The sequence below is a fragment of the Homalodisca vitripennis genome, chromosome 5 (assembly GCF_021130785.1).
Source record: "Homalodisca vitripennis isolate AUS2020 chromosome 5, UT_GWSS_2.1, whole genome shotgun sequence".
Classification (NCBI taxonomy): Eukaryota; Metazoa; Arthropoda; class Insecta; order Hemiptera; family Cicadellidae; genus Homalodisca; species Homalodisca vitripennis.
The window spans coordinates 134,261,254-134,277,072 of record NC_060211.1 but is presented as its reverse complement, the minus strand read 5'-3'; the positions used below and the strand labels follow the sequence as shown (position 1 = coordinate 134,277,072).

Below are 15,819 nucleotides of genomic sequence, written 5' to 3'. Positions count from 1 at the left end.
GAACTAGCATTTCTGCTCTTTTATCAGGTGGTTGAAGTCATTTCTTCTAGTCTAGTTATTGCGGAGTCTATTTCTCTGTCTTTCAATGGACCTTAATTCTTTCAGCACTTCCATGGCGAAAGTGCTGGTGGCGTCCCATGTAGCTTTCGATGACATCAGCATCACTTCCACTAGTACCTCTGGTTGCAGCGTCCGGTTAAGAATAGTTTCCAGGTTGTCACGCTGCATACTGAATCTAGGGCACATAAAGAATACGTGTTCTGCATCTTCAGAGACTCCAGGACAGGACGGGCACTCCGGCGAATTGTCGTGATAAAAAGCGAATAAAAATATGCTCGGAAGCAGCCGTGCCCTGACAGCATCTGCGTCAGATAGTAATTGACTTCTCCGTGGCTTCTGTTCAGCCAAACATCCAGTTGTGGTATTAGGTGGTACGTCCACCTACCCTTTTCTGCGGCATCCCGTTGCGCTTGCCATCGTTGTATGCTGTTCTGCCGTTCTTCAGTCCTAAGTTCCTCAGGACTTGACGTAGATGTTTTCCGTCGTTGATAGAGGGCCCGCCTTTCTTCGGCTAGAGCTCGGACCGGCAGGATTCCAGCAATAACGCACGTCGCCTCTTCAGATACTGTGCGGAAGGCACTCGTCACTCTCAGGGCACTTAGCCGATATATTGATGCGACATATTATCAATATACGAGGCTTTTATATAGAAATTAGAGGTTAGATCAAACTGTCGGTCTGTATCAAGGTTTTGACCATCGTAAAGAAATATTACATCGATTTTGTTTCAGTTAATATTTCATAAATTTTACGTGTTATTAATTGCTTGAAATAGCTTTTTATATTTTAAATGAAATAAAAATCCCAAATAGGCGATGAAGAACGAAACATAATAAGTCTTCCTATAATGTATCCGTTGCTGAAGATGATTTAACATAAAATGGAATTCGTATCATCAAACTTCTTAGATAGAGTTTGTTCAGGTAATTTATTTATTAAGACAAAAAACTATCCCCGTTTCCATCGTGAGTAATAAATAGCAAGTAATAATTTAATACAAATATAATTCTTTATTACAACAAAAAGTTTAGGGTTCCTGTACTACGGGTAAACTGATAAGGTTTTCGCAGCTTCTAAGTGCCAGGATTTCAAGGAGGTTACGGGTAGAGGATTGGGCCGCCTCCTGTAGAGATCCTCGAAAGATACAGCTTCCTTGAGGAAGGACAGGGAAATATAGGGGAGGGTTCCCCGTCATACTCATGTTTTCTAAAATATTGCAGATACTAACGAAGCTCCATCCACTTGATCACCCACTCTACGCTGTAAACTATCAATAATTTATTGCTTTACTCATCATCTAGACATTTGCACATAGTGGAGTGCTGCTTTTGTACACTAATGAGTTTGCCCAGATGTACCTGATAAATCCAAATTTTCTGTACTCATGATTTACCGGCTGTATCAGTAATGGACCCAAATATAAGTTAAAAAGTGTTACAAAATTGTCACCAGAAGTCAGCAAGAAGTTATAAGACCTGTCTTTAGGTCTTACAATTTGATATTAAATCTTAAATCATTCACTACTCTATCTCAAATTTAGAATACATTCTATATAATCTTAACACTATGACTACTCAAGACTTAAGAGCTTTGTTAACAGGACTCAAGATCACTCTTAACTCTGAAGAACATTGAAACTACTTTTTATAATGTCCATAAAAATGGTAGAATGAAGATTTCAATCCGTTATAGCGATTGTATCTTTAAAATACTAAAAATGTTTCCTTAAAAGGAACGCTTCATCCATGCTTGAAATGCGATGGATGGCAAAATAGTCAGAGAAAGGCAAACATGCATTCAAGTCTACTGCTAATTTAGAAGCTACTTTCCAGAGCGAAGACATAGCATAACATTGCGCATATAATTAATATCCCAGAGAACCTTATAAGCAGATCTGACAAAAAGGAGGGTGTGCACTTTCATGGTCCTTTTTTCGAACAATCGGGAAGTTTAATGTAGGCAAACTAAGAGAGCGAAAAAAGTATAAAGCGAATCCTCCGATGCTGACCAGCAGTTGAGCACACATGCTGTATTTATTTACGATCCAAAAATGTTTTAGTATAATTATTTCTAAATGTCACTGAATAAATCTCCAAAGCCGTGAGCTTTTCCTCTCGTTATTTTAAATTACACGTTGTTTATTTCGCTTGTCATTACAGAACTAATTGTCATCACCAGAACCGACACGTGGCCGGGCGTTGATCAATAAACAGGCTGTAATGTTGCCATAGAAATGGTGATTATGTTTGTTTCCGTATCTACCCTACCCGCGGGGGTGATTATTAGATGTACAGGTTTGTTCCTGTTGTGATTATTTGCTTTGTAAAGAGCACTAGTTGCACTTTTACTTTACTCCACACAACACATTAGAGAAATTCAATACTGTTTATCTAAAATATTTTAAAATGATTTGTATAAATACTTGTATATTGATTACGAGGTTTCCTCCGAACAATTCCTTCTTACAGGTAAATAAAAGGAATTCTTTCCTAATACATGAAATGAATTGTATTTCCTCAATCTTAGATTATAAATTGAGGAATTGTTAGGTACAGCAGCTCTTTACTGTGTACGAGTATTTGTCAATTCACAAATCAAAAATTACAGATAACAAATTTATTGTAAGTAAAATTTTCTCGTGTGGCGGGGAAAACAGTTTCCAATTTGTAGCTCTTACTCATAACAGGATTACTTGAAAGGTAACAGTTACTTATTACTCCCATCTGTCCTGGAATTTGAAACGTTCTTCCAATACTCGACAGAATTCAGTTGGCGATTGACGTATTGAGCCAACATTTTTGAATAATTACGGATAATATTGCAGGTAATACAAATTTGGTCAGTACCACTAAAATTTTTTATGGATATTCAGCCTCAGCAATTATTTTGGTCTACTCATTAGATTATGATAATGAGACAAAATAACGCAACATGATCTATATTTTAAAGACATTACCGATGGTATTTTAAATGATATTATCTACTATATTGCAAAATGAACGCAATGTTTAAATTGATAAAGCGATTACGAGAATTATAAAAATAAAATGGGGATTCACGCACTAATATTTGGTCTCTTTTGCGGGTTTAAAATAAAAAATCTCAATGTGTACCTAGAATACTTAATGTATGTAAATATTATGCTATCCAAAAGTAAAAACACCATGTGATGCAAAAATATATCCAATTAAGAGTAAATTGGAATTATTAAAGTGATGTGAAGTTAAAACATTCAGTTGAATTCACAGTGTTATATAAATATGTTCAAAAATCTAGAAACAGGATTTTTTCCAAAAATTTTCAATCGTGCAGATATAGAAAAACAGTAATACTACTACGCCTCTAAATACCACAGTCTGTCCACAATGTCTTTTTCATATTTCAGTTCTCAAAATGTAGCGATAGTAATTTTATGTATAGCACAGGTCTGTATAATTCGTGTTTCCTTTACAATCCTTCCATCGCAAAGTCAAACAAAGAATATAGAAACAATTAAGTGGTTTGTATTTTATTTGCCGAAAATGTTATTTACCACAGAGACAATTTCATGTGAAAGGGTTTCCTTTCCTGCTAAAAGCTGTAGTAAAGGACTAAATGGTTCAAGACATTTCAGCCAAACGAGTTCTTTGCTACCACACCGGCGCATCTTTACCGGGCGTCTGCTCATTAGGTTTATTACTGCAATGTTTTTAAGTGAGCATTTCCCTAGCCTAGTCGCTGAGGCTCTTGTTTATCACAGAGGAATAATATGATGTTAATGAAACATTGGTTTAGCGTGGTGACTATGATATGTAGATTTTGGAAATCATATTTCCAAATTACTTATTATAAGAAATATTACAAATGTTTAATTGCCTCATTTGGCATAATATCAGATGTGAACTTAAATATTCTGAGAAATATAACAATATAGAGGCTAAATAGACATTCATATTCAACGAATATTCAGTCCTTATTAAGAATTACAATTGCGTAACATAATTGTCAATTAACAATAATTATCTCAGGCTTTTAAAATTGTTAAACATGGGTGAGATTTTTAATTTGTAACTCGTGTGTATTTTAAGTTTGTAAAACAGTGAAGATAAAATAAATTACGGTACAATATAAATCCCGTTTCTGGAATCTTCTAAATATGGTTCCACCATCTCTTTTCATAATGAAATAAAGGTTAACCAGATTTAATTCCATGGACTGATCATTATGAAGATGATAATGAACTTAAGCATACATTATTTTTGTGAACAATATTATTACTACATACATAAGAAGGGTTAAACATTCTGTACTGCTATTTAAATTAGTAATAAGAATTGTATTCTAAAATTATTAGAGAGTCGTCTCATTTTTAATGTACTATTTAAAATGGGTGGTCGGTGATAGGGAAGGATTTTATCAATTGTTTTGATATTTTGTTTTGATATTTTAGTTTTATGGTAGGATGGATTTTAGGTTGTTGAATATTCAATAATAACATAGAAAAATAGAATTTTACTAGTCGCATCATGCATATTGTTAATCTAACATAAATATATTACTGAAATAAAAAGTAAATAGGTGAGGACATAACATTATAGAACAAAAAAAGTTACAAATAAAAATACATTCATTGCCTATGATAACTACAAGATGTGTGTGAGAGTATCAATATATTACAATTTTTATGATCAACTCAATAGTTAAAAACAATTAGGGCCTTTTTTTCTTCAATGATAAAAGAAGTCAGCCTAAACAGAAGAATTCATTTAAGAGAATAAGTTTAAAGGGCAAATGTAATATATCTGCTAAAACGTTTCCTACTGAGTAAAATCACTCCGCAAATAAGTGCTCCCTCAATTTCAGCTTTAATTTTGTTTTGGATGCACTTTAGGCAATAAGGAGGTCTCAAAACAACCTGGTCCCAACATTAAGAGGCCTAACTGTAGCCAAAGCCAACTGACGCTGTATCTTTCGAAAGTTCACTCGTATTCTGGTGTTGAGTCCGTGTACAGCGGATCCATCAATGTATGATACACTATGGAATTTTACAAACATAACAGTTTAGAAATGTATAGTAATGGGAGTGTTAACAAATTTAATCTTTGAATGCAGTTATACAAGTCTCGTTTACTTAGGGTCACAAGAACACGAATGGCACGTTGTAATACAATAACTATTAATCAGTGTTAGAGTAGCTGTGGCCCATACCATAAATCGTATCATAGGTGTGAATTGACAAAAGAACAATTATAAGTATAAGCAGGAACTATTATTATAGCATATAAGCTATATATGTAAATAAATATAAATAGATTTAAAAACAAGCACACATTTTGATAAAAATAGTTTTGGAAATATGATGCTCGATTCCATATAATTTCTAATCTTACTACACATAGTTATATATTATAAACTATATTGTGCAAGAATCAAGTAGATCTAAAAATTGCTGGAATTTTAAGTTGTTTGAATTTCATTTTCGGTGGATGTTACATAATACTACAAAAGTTTAACGAAACATATAAATGATGATTCTGTAAAATCTTTATTTTAGAGGACTTAACGAATATCCGCACTTCAATCACATTTATTGTAACTAACCCTATAAAACAAATGTTTTCGATAAATTCACTAGAATTGCTCTCAACATCAACCGTAATATAAGCTTTAACCACGTAATGTGGAAACACAAGTAAACAATTGTTTTATGGCGAATACAAAACTGCTAACTTCCAAATCTGATTACCATTCCAAGCAGTATATTTTGAATTATTTCAATAAAGGTAAATATTAATGTTTAAATCACTCATAATAATAAATCTGTTACATATTTTTTCCCGAAATATTTGAATCGCATTTTATTTAATCGTCAACTAGCGATATGGTCGGAAAAAACAAGGAAAAAGGGATTAAAAATATTGATAAATGTGTGTACTTCCACAGTTGAAAGCAATTGAATGTTTTGAGAAGACCACCATTTGCAATATAAAAAGTTGTTAGATCGCATTATACTATATTATTTTTGAGTTTACTCTTGGAATAAACTTCATGTAAATTATACCAACTATTTAGCCTTTAATATTAAAAAGCATGAGTTAGACGTCAGGATGTCAGGATGATTTAATATTATTGTTTATGTCTCTCATTGATTTTCCAAAACGACCTGTCACCAATTCAAGCAGACATCTAAAATATTTTATTGCTTGACTTAAGCTAACATTAAGGAATTTCTAAGATTCTTCACGAGCGGATCCCCTATGAAGGTCGAGTTGATAATGGGACAAACTTTATTTTTTTCAGGCTTTTTATATCGATTAAAAAGTGCTTATATAGCGATCCTGGGTCTTTCAGTTAATTACATATAGGCTATTGATGTATGTATATTCATATTTAATATGTTCGTATATTGATAATGCTTAAATATTCTAAGCAAAGCATGGATATAAATGTTGTTATTATATAAAATATAAAAACCTCAGTAGATGAACTTATCCTTGATAAATTTGATGATGGAAAGAATCTAAACATTTACAGATGATCAGTAAAGTTCTAAAGTTTATGATGATCGCAATCACTTAAGTGAATGCAACTGTTGCATCTAACTTGATAAGGGAAGAAATTTGCAAGAAGATAGTACCTGAGCAGACTCTACGTGGAAATTAGCTAACTTTTATAATATTCTGAGAAAAGTTCCTAAAGAAGACAGATGTTATGCAAATTTTTCTGAATGCTTAAGAAATTATTTGCATAATCCAAAGATTATTTTTTTTTAAATCATGGACTTCTTTATTTTATGTAAAAAAATAGGTGAAAATTAATACAAGCAGCATTGAAAAGTCTTGGAGTAGATTTGATATAATGTTGCAAAATAATATCTTTAATGATGTTACTATTGATAGTAAAAATAACCTTTGAAATTCGGGATATTCAATAAGGTAATAATACAATATCCTTAACTAGGTTGTTAATATTCAGGCATTATAGTGGTAGGTTTTAGTTTAGTAGATTCTAAATTTTTAATTATTTTAAAATATCCTTTTACAATAATGTTGCAAGGAATTCATATTTAAACCTTGCCATGTGTATTGACAAGAATCTTATGTAAGACAGATTCTGAATTTGCATTATATTTTTGAATGAAAATATTCGGATATATTTATTACACAGGCGATGAGTATTACAGACAAATCATAGTTTACTGTAATTTATTCCTCGCGTTTGTTTCATGCTTATGTCTCACAGAATAAACATTTGGACGCACATTTATCTCTTGAGAAAACAGAATGGATGGGACTCTCTAGTGAGGTTAGGTGATACAGTTAATTACTGTGTTATTCACTTTTCAACTGGTATGAGAGCACAATATTTTCTTCATGTTGCAGAATCGTGGTATAAAGCAATAAAGTACACAGAAACTTGTAAGGATGCAATGAAGCTGATTATTCAACTTTTGTTAAAAAATATTAAATGTATAGTTACAAATTCACAAATTAATAATATTATTTTGAAAGGACTATGGGAGTTCAATTTTCATTAGCAATAGAATTAGTGGGCAATACTATTTTAAAAACAGATAATTCATTGGTTTAACGTAAGCCATAAATATATTTTTATTAAACGCCCATCAATTAGTCATTCCAGTTTCAAAATATATTCAGTGGAAGACATAAGCTTCTAAGTTTTAAGCTTTACCCAGAAAAAATATAAATAAGTCCTTAAAATGAATACTTAACGGTGTTGGTACCTAAATGAAAGAAGTAGTGTTAATAAACGTCTCTCCAAATTGGTTTATTCATGTTAAATATCCGCCTTTTTGGGGAAATAACTTCTATGGGAAGTTTGACCAGTTAACTTTGCTCACAATTCAGAAATAAGATATCGTCCGAATGGGCAAATATTTACCAGCAGAGTACTAACATGATGTAACGAAAAGTTCTAAAGAAATATAAATTAACTTAAATAAACCAATATCTGTAACTTTTTTCGGTGTCGTAATTTTTATAAATCTATTCCAGACCCACAAAAAAGAAGGTACACTATTTTATGTACGAAACCCAGACGAAAACTGAATCGGATATTTTTGCCCTGCACCTTCATACATGAATATTTTGCAAATATTCAAATGGTAGTAATACTGACAAATATTAAGGGTTTTATTAATGTATAGACCTACTTCAAGCTTAATAACTAAATGTTTAAAAGAAAGCTCTGGAAAACAGGTGATTAAAGTATTAAGAATTAAAAATTTCTGTTAGCATAAAGCTATACAAGGTAGAAGTACGCTATATCATTGTCGTAAAGGAAAAGGTTTCTCGGTAGTTGCATACAACCTTTATGTCCATAGCTAATTTCTCAAATCTGTTGTATACATGTTTATACTGTAAAATGTTTATATTTCATAGTATACAATCCTAGGCTAGGCGTTTAAAGAGGTTATCAGCATTCTATAGTGACAATAAGTTAAATGTTTATGAAATCCTTCTTCCTCGTTTAGCTATTATATGAAGTATTATAATATTGTAGATTAATTTTATGAGGCAAGAAAAATTAAGACAAAAATTAAACAAGAAATAGGAATAAAGGTAAAATTTTGTGTGCTCAAAATTAAAAGGAATTTTAGATAAATTATTTTTATAAACAAATGTGTAAAAAAATTATTTAATGAATCTCTAACGAATAAGTTTGAGATTTTTTAAAACTCATATCAAAGTTTCCTACACCGTTATAACCGATGACTAATAATCCTATAAACAAGAAAAATTAATTGTTTTCTATGATTGTTTGCAACCTAATTGGACTACTAAGTTACCTGAAAATTTGTCTTAATCACGTTGTCTCACTGGGTCAAAGTAATTTGCGGAATGTGTTGTTGGGTGGGGTCAATTACAACTCACCCTCTTAAATTTTAATTATATTATTTACCTGCTATCATTTAACTGAAGTTTCTCAAATATAGTAAAAAAGAAATTTCCTACACAAGGGACATTACTTTTCAGAATCCTTTTTCTCACAGTATTGCCATAACTATTTTAATCTAGTAAAATCTAACTATTTTAAAATCTTATTTCTAATCATAACTATCTCTAGCATCACAATTATGTTTTGTGTGTGATCTATCTTTATATAGATTTAAATGGACTTATTTTCCCATATTTAAAACGTCACGTTTCCATTGCTTATACAAATTGCCAAAACGTTACTTATTACTAACCTAGTGTTAGTTTTATTATGATATAATTATTAATATCATATACCTTTTACATTAAACACAATTATACGTATTTAATACTTAAAAGTCGATCTTTTAAGACTTAATCGACTCTTCACAGGACATTCCTCATATAACTGACAAGTATGAAGCATGACGATTGGATGTTGTACGGTTAGTAACAGTTGTACGTCTAAATATATATTGCTTGACGTATAACCACGCATGAGAATCTACGCTGTTTTATTTTTTCTAAAGGTTATGGTCTTACAAACGAAGTTAAGATTTTACTTTGCTAAGAAATAAAACTATTACAGTAACATAATTCTATACCCACTATCACCCGGATGTAGATTTTAATTATTTGGGTTTTGTAAGGCATTATCTGGTTAAGTAGTAAATTAAGATTATAGAAATAACTAAAACTAGTCCTATTTTAAGTAACCCGGAAACCACGATAGGAATTTTAAAAGAGTGAGCAGTACACACCTAATACTGAATATTAATGAATATAATAATGCACTAATACATCTAATAATGAATATTTCGACGCAAAGTTAAACAATCAACCTTGCTCAAGTAAAAGAAAACTGTTGTTGAAGTATTACAACAGTTCAAATACTTACAAATTCTACAACTTCAGAGAAGATCTAGATGACTGTGGTTGGTCAGTATTTGAAATGTTTGTGACAATTTTCACAGTGGTAATTATGGATGAGCAAAAAGACCGATGTTACGACCGAATGAATAAGGATATGAGTAAGCCATTCTCAGTCATCAGATATGGTCTCTAGGCAACAGTTGTTGTCACTATATATTACGTAAATTATACGCGCTATTTCTCATGTACTGTTTACTCTACAAGCATTCTGCGAAAGAGTGTAATCATCTAGATAGAGGCCATTGACACTTCCCTACACATAACGAATTGCACAGATTCTAAATATTTTTGGCAAACCCTAGATATTCGTGTTGAAATAAATTTAAAAAGCTTTCATTATATAACTTATCATTACAGTGGAGGAAAACGATAAGTTATATAATACATCTTGAACAAACCGTATGTAATTACTTGTAATATGACCAATTCATCAATAATTTGCTGTTTGTTTTCTTACTCGAATCATTAATAATTATCAAAATTCATTGTGGTTTTAGTTCTCGCCCAGCCAAATGACACTCAGGTAAATACCCTGGATGGGCAATTCACATACGTACAGTTTAAGATTGTTAAAGATTTTGAACTTACAGAGTGAAGGAATTAGTCACTTTTAACTGGAGGAATTATAGAGTCCTAAATCACGACCACAAGCTACCTAGATGTTGTAAGGAATTTATTTCAAGAAATTATAAGGGTACTTTAAGAATACTCCAAGAATTTTGCAGATTTATCTGATAGTCCAAAGACCTGACTATGGCAATTTTTTCCGTACATATCAATTCTGCAAAGATACCAATGAAATAAGTGAGAATTTATTATTTGAAAGCTGGGCCAGTTAAGGTTTGGCGAGCATGTTCTTAGTGTAAACACCCATAACACAGTTTATTACTGTGATCCATTGGTAGAAACTGTCAACATCATAGTGAGCGTTTATGCCCTGGTCTAGATAATTAAAACTGAAAGTATTAACTTTGGTTAAAGTAATAATGTCTACACAGTATGCAAGCTCTATCATTGACCGCGGTGTCCAAAACACTAGAATAGTTATATAGGTAAGTTGATTTCGTTTGTAAAAGAAGTTGACCTTTTTTCACGGTGTTAATGTTTAGTGCCTAACTAGTTGGTTATCAAAACAATATAATTGATTGTGAATAACTGTAGAAATTGACCCCGATTGACTTTATTGATCAACAGACTACTTGCCGAACAGTGTCTATAATTGAAGGAGCAGTGATGCCAACTTACCCAGATTTATGGCACAACAGTTGGCATCATCCCAGCAGCTGGATGCTTGTGTTTGAGTTTGGTTTACGTTCCCAGTTATATTTTGGCTGTGTTGTTGACCCTATATATTAAGCTCACTTCCTACTGCTGGATTGGCTGCGGCGTAATTATGATCAATATTTAACCTTACTGATTATTTACTGGGATGAGATCAGGTTATGTTTGAGATTCCTGATCACGAATCAAGTAAAATGCTAGTCCTATCAGGAGGTCCAAAAACATAGACTTTATTTGTTTCCTTATTTTGTGAACGACATAAAACCTATATTTCGTGCTAAATCATTGCTATTTGATTATGATAATGAAAGCATTTAAATTGAAGTATCTGAAGGAACAGTTTTTCAGCCCAGCATAGTATTACGTTATGAACGATTGCAATAATGAAATTAGTATGCATGATCAGAAATGTAGCAATTGGCTGAGCTTTAGCTAAGCTCATCATAATAGAGCTTGGAAAAATTATATTGCTGTATGTCTGTCTATCTGTGTGTTTGTTTACACGATACCTTGCAAACGAAACAGCCCACAGGTGAAGCTACATATCTATAAGAGCAACACAGAGTTCGCTTATGGTGCATATCACTTCTTAGCTCAGCTTTATCAAATATGGTTACTTTTTTGTGGATAACCATGATGGCAAAGAGAAAATTGCAGACAAAAAATATTCAAATAAACATCCTATAGTCTATCATATGAAATTGTAATATGCTAAATTTTTAATTATTGAATATGACGAAAAATAATACTGCAAAAAGCCAATGTTACAAGTCGGCAATAAGAGTTGTAGCCATTCTTACGCTGCAGTACACTCCCTGGCTCAACGGAGAGTTTGTATTATTTGAACATTACAATGAAACCTAACTAAACGAACACAAATTTAAATTTACCATGAAATATATGTACAAAAATATTTCTTACAGCCTTGATTTTAATTGAGGAGGGAGAAAACCAGTTTCTCTCAAAGAGGTGTACTTTATTTAGATGGTGAAAATTTTGACGCTTTGTCCGTTATATGATCACAATGTCCGTTGAGTCTAAGGTCTATAAACGTTCAAGAACGATCTTTTCGGGTAGGTGGGATCAGATAATCTCAAAATCCCAAATACTAAGGAACCAAAGCTGTAACGTTTACGTAATCTGGTTGGCTGTTTGGCGTTTACGTAACCAGATATTGAGTGAAATAGTTTACTTGTTACTTTTATGAATGGTTGCTGAGATGATCTGCAAAATACTTAAATGTCCATATTATCTCGGTCAAATTTTGTTCTGCCTTACGATTTGTTAATATTCGCTTTGGCTCGGCTAGGACTTGTTTCCCCGTTAAGATTTCTACATGGATGCCGTAATAAACGGGGTGGCGCTCTAAAACTGTATTCCAACTTTAAAAAAATTTATCTACACACTCCAAAGTAGACTTGAGCTGTTCCAACCCCGACCTTCTTTCTGAGTGATCGCCGGAGCGTGGCAAAACAAGCAATGGTAAAAGAGAATTTACAATAGTAAATGGTCACACGCGTATACACACTTCTGACCTACTTTAAAACGTTTATTTTAGTCTTAGTTAGATAGATAGTTTAGTCAAGATTTATGTAAAGTGAAGTCACAACGATAACTGAGGCAAATACATCAGTTTGTTTAACTTATCAAAATCCTTTTAGGAAGTCTTCACCAACTGAGTAATTTCAGTTCAACTATAAACATTTAACTTGAAGTATTTGTTATTGTGTAGTGTATTGTATTGTACGCCTACTCACACAAATAAATTTGCATCACAAGTCGGTGATTATAAGGTTATATCGTATTTGTTCCATTTTATGTTCGTTTGTTTGAATATGCATGAGCAAATCGTTTAGTATTATCCGGGGGTTTACGATTAATTATGGGTTTATTTTTCCTTACTATTAGTTTACATAATGTGGCTATCGGAATAGTTTACATCGGAACATAAACAAGTCTCCAATAACATTGAAATATTCCTATTTCATATAATAATATACAAATATATAATATTATTATACACTTGGAAAAGAGCTTAGACTAAAGTCTTTACGTAATATTTAATTCAAAATACTATAATTTCACTTCATAAGTGATTAATGAAAATTATAATTTTTAATAAAATGTTAATATTAAAAAAGAATGGTTTCAGAAGAGTTTTTTCCATCAAAGAATGTCCGAATTGTATAGCCGTAAAATGATACTTGTAGTTAGTTTTTTTTTTTTTCAAAATTAACGAAAGCCTGAAAAAGCTTAATTTTTGTAATTCTGAATCTGAAATGCACAAAGATCAATCAGATAAGAACTTTTATGTTTGCTTCTAATTTACTGGAAATTGGTTGAAAGTCAAACCCTTTTATCCGATATAATCCCCCGACTAGAGGCAAAGATCGGCCTATCCAGTGCTCAAGAGGTGATAACGATTCCAGTTGCTCCGATACACCTAATTGGATCGTTCTTGGAGTGAGGGATCTTTCAATTTATGATCTGTTTCTTAGAAAATGATTCATGACCATTACGGTAATTTCTCTTTAGAAACAACCCATGGCAAGAATTTAAAGATTTAAAATGTGGAAGAAACTAATGGAGTATAAACTTGATTAATTTAAACCCAGTTAACCGAATATCTGAGCTAACCAATTCCATGTTATAAAACGTCACACCGCGTGATGCGTCAAAGGATTCGCTGATGTTCGCTCAGCAAAATGCTTGCGTTGAAAAATGCACTGTAAAATATTTGCTCACGTTCAGCCAAATCCCAAGGATTTACAAGGACCATTATCAAAATTAGTGTTCCTCATATAGAAATGATGCTTCATGGCCAATGTTCATGCCCGATAAGTCACTTCGTTTTAGACTGATAGACAGAAACGAATTTTTTCCAGCCCCTAGTGTGAAAGGCTTTGCTACCGCTCAGCCAATAATATCGCGAATCTGTAGGTTCACTCAATGCTAACAGAAGTTTTAAGTTATTAATAAACTATAACTATGAACTAAATTCTGAATTGAATTACTATCAACAAATTCGGTTTAACGAGACTGCAATTTAATTTTATTTAACGAACGATAAAAATTTGTCCGTGCTAATAATTAAAGCAATAAATTAATACGAGTTTTAATGCAAGCAAGTAATGTTCCTATAAACATACATCAATGTTACTGTTTGCTGCTCCAATAACAAATTATTTACTTTCGTTATCATTAAGTCTGAACATAGGTTGTTTAATATTAATCCAAGCAAAAATTTATAAAATGAGCCCGACTGTTGTAACTGGTCTCATTAAAAATTTAGGTATCCGAAACTTGAATCTCTGGATTCTAACCCATAATGATAATGTTAACTAACAAATAATACCGCACATCGGTATACTGGTCTGAAAAGGTTAAGTAAAGCAGCCTGAAATGACAAAAAGGAAGAATGGAAAGAAAATAAACCGCATGACTTAGCACAAAGCCTTTGTCTTAGAAAACCCAAGAAAGATTACCTTTCTTGCGTTATGCCTTATAAAGGCAGTCACAATTTCCATACAAATAGAATGTTATGAAATATTTGTTAACCAGTACCTTAATTTTGCCATACAACGTATTGCTGTGGTTGGATTTCTTTCTGTATTTGCCTTGGCTTTGTTCACAGTTATACGTTGAAGAAATATCATTCAATGAGTACTGTATGTTATAATTCTTTCCCTTTCAATATACCTTTCCGATTGGAATTATGCGAGTGCTTTTTAAACGCTTTTAACAACCATTATTTGATTTTATACGTTTTGTTTTTCATAATTCTTAAGGAAAAAAGGAGATTTAGAATGATTAGTATTGTATATTTTTTAATCGTTATCATTAATCTACCTCAGCGGTGAGAAAAGTGTCCCTGTTTTTGCGTTACATCTGAAGAAGAGAAGAGAATACAGTTCTATAAACCTTTTTACTTTAACGTTTGTTTTACTTTCACGTGTAAACTATTCAACCGATTAAACTGAAATGTTACATGGACATTCCTATGGCCCCTAGAATGAACACAGGCTTATTCTAATTTCGTAAATCAGTCCGGCCTGGGCCCCAATAATCTTTAAAGCAGCAAAAAATCCCATCTTGGCCTCGACAGCTGTGTAATGTGAGTTCAAAGACCTGTCAATTGTTATTTGTAAACATTGTATTATGGCAGCACGACCATATGTTTAGTTATTTTAACCAATGTTTTAAATTTGTTTACATTTATATAGTGACAGCATAGTAAAAGTAACAACACTTCGTATTAGACCATCGTGGCAACAAGGAAAATAAATTATTCTGAGTTACAAAGCAATTCAGGAGACACTAAATGCAGTTTTTATGACAGGAAATCGTCGAAGTGACATTTCATCCATTTCTCACTGATGAGGTATACGATACGGATTAGGCATAAAAAAAATCTGATGTAATTCCTAGACTGGACAGAGGTAATAGTATGATATAGCGAATATGGATTGCGAAGAAAGAACTTTACTGTGTCATGTATTATCTGAATATATGGATGGCAATAGTCATAATGCAAGTATTGGAAAAGGTGTTACTGAAGTCGTGGGAACTATTCAAACCAACCATACATGGAAATTCCTATGCTCCCTAGGATGAACATAACTAATATTCT

The 15,819-nt window shown here is 32.3% G+C and overlaps 1 protein-coding gene across 5 annotated transcripts in view; it reads right to left on the bottom strand.

Moving 5' to 3' along the window:
• The window catches only part of LOC124362904 (endothelin-converting enzyme homolog), a 530,214-nt gene that overhangs the window by 91,566 nt on the left and 422,829 nt on the right, over nucleotides 1-15,819 (bottom strand). The window contains exon 1 of one of the 5 annotated variants that reach the window (XM_046817789.1): nucleotides 9,874-9,957. The exons of the other annotated variants lie outside the window; for them this stretch is intronic. The gene's annotated coding sequence lies outside the window, so the exon portion shown is untranslated. Of the gene's footprint in view, nucleotides 1-9,873; nucleotides 9,958-15,819 lie in introns of those variants that run through there. 5 annotated transcript variants of the gene reach the window in all.